Raw genomic sequence first — 2,704 nt, 5'->3', positions numbered from 1 at the left:
AGTGAAACTAGCCTAAGATGCCTTGGCATCAGTATTCAATACCGGGGATTATGAGAGTTGTGAAAAGTATTGTTCACAATTTCGCGCACCAAGTTTTTGGCGCCGTTGCCGGGGATTATTTTGTGTATGAACAACTGACGGTTCATCTTGTTGCTTAGATTAGGTATTTTTCAGAATTCTTAAGAGTGAATTCTAGTGTTTCAAGGTGATGATTTTACCATCACCAAAGCTGATTGATTATCATCAATTTAGCTCTTCAATGCAGTGTCCTGCTGAAGCTTGGCTATTCATGTCTAATTCCTTTAGACTAAAGCTTTAGACTAACATTGCATGATTCCTGGAATTCTCATTAAGAATTTTGATACCTTTATTTTCTTTTTCAACTTAATTTTCGAAAAAATCCAAAAAAATTACAAAATCATAAAAACCAAAAATATTTTATGTTTCTTGTTTGAGTCTAGTGTCTAAATTTAAGTTTGGTGTCTTGCATGCATTGTTTATTTGATCTTGGTTCTATTTTCAAGTCAATAGTACAGGGAACTGAAGATTCAGAACATGCAGCAGAGGAATTACACAGAAAAAGCTGGGCGTTCAAAACGCCCAGTGAAGAAGGATAGACTGGCGTTTAAACGCCAGCCAGGGTGCCTGGTTGGGCGTTTAACGCCCAAAAAGGTAGTGCATTGGGCGTTAAACGCCAGAATGTGCACCATTCTGGGCATTTAACGCCAGGATGGCACAAGGGGGAGGATTTTGTTTTCAAATCAATTTTTTTTCAAGTTTTCAAAGTTTTTCAAAATCAAATCTTTTTCAAATCATATCTTTTCAATCAAATGTTTTCAAAATCAATTTCTTTCCTTTTTCAAAGATACTTGCTAACAATTAATGATTTGATTGAACATTTCAAGTATGTTGCCTTTTCTGTTGAGAAAGGTTTAATGTTTGAATCATATCTTTTCTTGTTAGGCAAGTCATTAATTTTTAAAATCAAATCTTTTTAAAATTGTTTTCAAATCATATCTTTTCAATCACATATTTTTTAAAACCAATCATATCTTCTTAACCTCGTCTTTTTCAAAATAGTTTTCAATCAAATCTTTTTGACTTCTAATTTCAAAATCTTTTTCAAAAAATCACTTGATTTCTTTCCCACTCTTATTTTCGAAAATTAATTAGTGTTTTTCAAAATGTTTTCAAATTCTTTAACTTAATTTTCGAAAAAGCTCTTCCTCTCTTCTCACATCCTTCTATTTATGGAGTACTACTCCTCCTCAATGCACAATTCGAACTCAATCTGACTAAGTTCGAATTCTTCTCCTTCTTCCTTCTATTTTTCTTTTCCTCTGACACCTCAAGGAATCTCTATACTGTGACATAGAGGATTCCACATTTTCTTGTTCTCTTCTCTTTCATATGAACAGGAACAAAGACAAAGGCATTCTTGTTGAAGCTGACCCTGAACCTGAAAGGACCTTGAAGCGAAAGCTAAGAGAAGCTAAGGCACAACTCTCTGTAGAGGACCTAACAGAAATCTTCAAAGAAGAAGAACCCATGGCAGCCGAAAACAACAACAATGCAAACAATGCAAGGAAGGTGCTGGGTGACTTTACTGCACCTACTCCCGACTTCTATGGGAGAAGCATCTCTATCCCTGCCATTGGAGCAAACAACTTTGAGCTTAAGCCTCAATTAGTTTCTCTAATGCAACAGAATTGCAAGTTCCATGGACTTCCATTGGAAGATCCTCATCAGTTCTTAGCTGAATTCTTGCAAATCTGTGACACTGTCAAGACTAATGGGGTTGACCCTGAGGTCTACAGACTTATGCTATTCCCTTTTGCTGTAAGAGATAGAGCTAGGACATCGTTGGACTCTCAACCTAAAGAAAGCCTGGACTCTTGGGAAAAGCTAGTCAATGCCTTCTTGGCAAAGTTCTTTCCACCTCAAAAATTGAGTAAGCTTAGAGTGGAAGTCCAAACCTTCAGACAGAAGGATGGAGAATCCCTCTATGAAGCTTGGGAAAGATACAAACAATTAATCAGAAAGTGTCCCTCTGACATGCTTTCTGAATGGAAGCATCATTGGTATTTTCTATGATGGTCTCTCTGAACTATCCAAGATGTCTTTGGATAGCTCTGCTGGAGGATCTCTTCATCTGAAGAAGACGCCTGCAGAAGCTCAATAGCTAATTGAAATGGTTGCAAATAACCAATTCATGTACACTTCTGAAAGGAATCCTGTGAACAATGGGACAAATCAGAAGAAAGGAGTTCTTGAGATTGATACTCTGAATGTCATTCTGGCTCAGAATAAAATATTGACTCAACAAGTCAATTTGATTTCTCAAAGTCTGTCTGGAATGCAAAATGCACCAAGCAGTACTAAGGATGCTTCATCTGAAGAAGAAGCTTATGATCCTGAGAACCCTTCAATGGAAGAGGTGAATTACCTAGGAGAACCCTATGGAAACACCTATAATTCTTCATGGAGAAATCACCCAAATCTCTCATGGAAGAATCAAGAGAGACCTCAACAAGGTTTCAACAACAATAATGGTGGAAGAAACAGGTTTAGCAATGGCAAGCCTTTTCCATCATCTTCTCAGCAACAGATAGAGAGTTCTAAGCAGAGCCACTCTGACTTAGCAACCATGGTCTCTGATCTAATCAAAACCACTCAAAGTTTCATGACTGAAACAAGGTCCTCC

At 37.2% G+C, this 2,704-nt stretch overlaps 1 non-coding gene across 1 annotated transcript; it reads right to left on the bottom strand.

Annotated features, from left to right (window-relative positions):
* Positions 1–1,953: 1,953 nt before the first annotated feature.
* Positions 1,954–2,061, bottom strand: LOC130952998 (small nucleolar RNA R71). The gene has a single exon (XR_009075176.1). It is a non-coding gene; the product is annotated as a small nucleolar RNA R71 (small nucleolar RNA).
* Between the last annotated feature and the right edge of the window lie 643 nt (positions 2,062–2,704).

The sequence above is a fragment of the Arachis stenosperma genome, chromosome 1, assembly GCF_014773155.1.
Source record: "Arachis stenosperma cultivar V10309 chromosome 1, arast.V10309.gnm1.PFL2, whole genome shotgun sequence".
Lineage (NCBI taxonomy): Eukaryota > Viridiplantae > Streptophyta > Magnoliopsida > Fabales > Fabaceae > Arachis > Arachis stenosperma.
The sequence above is the reverse complement of the archived record's forward strand: the minus strand, read 5'-3'. Positions and strand labels throughout refer to the sequence as shown.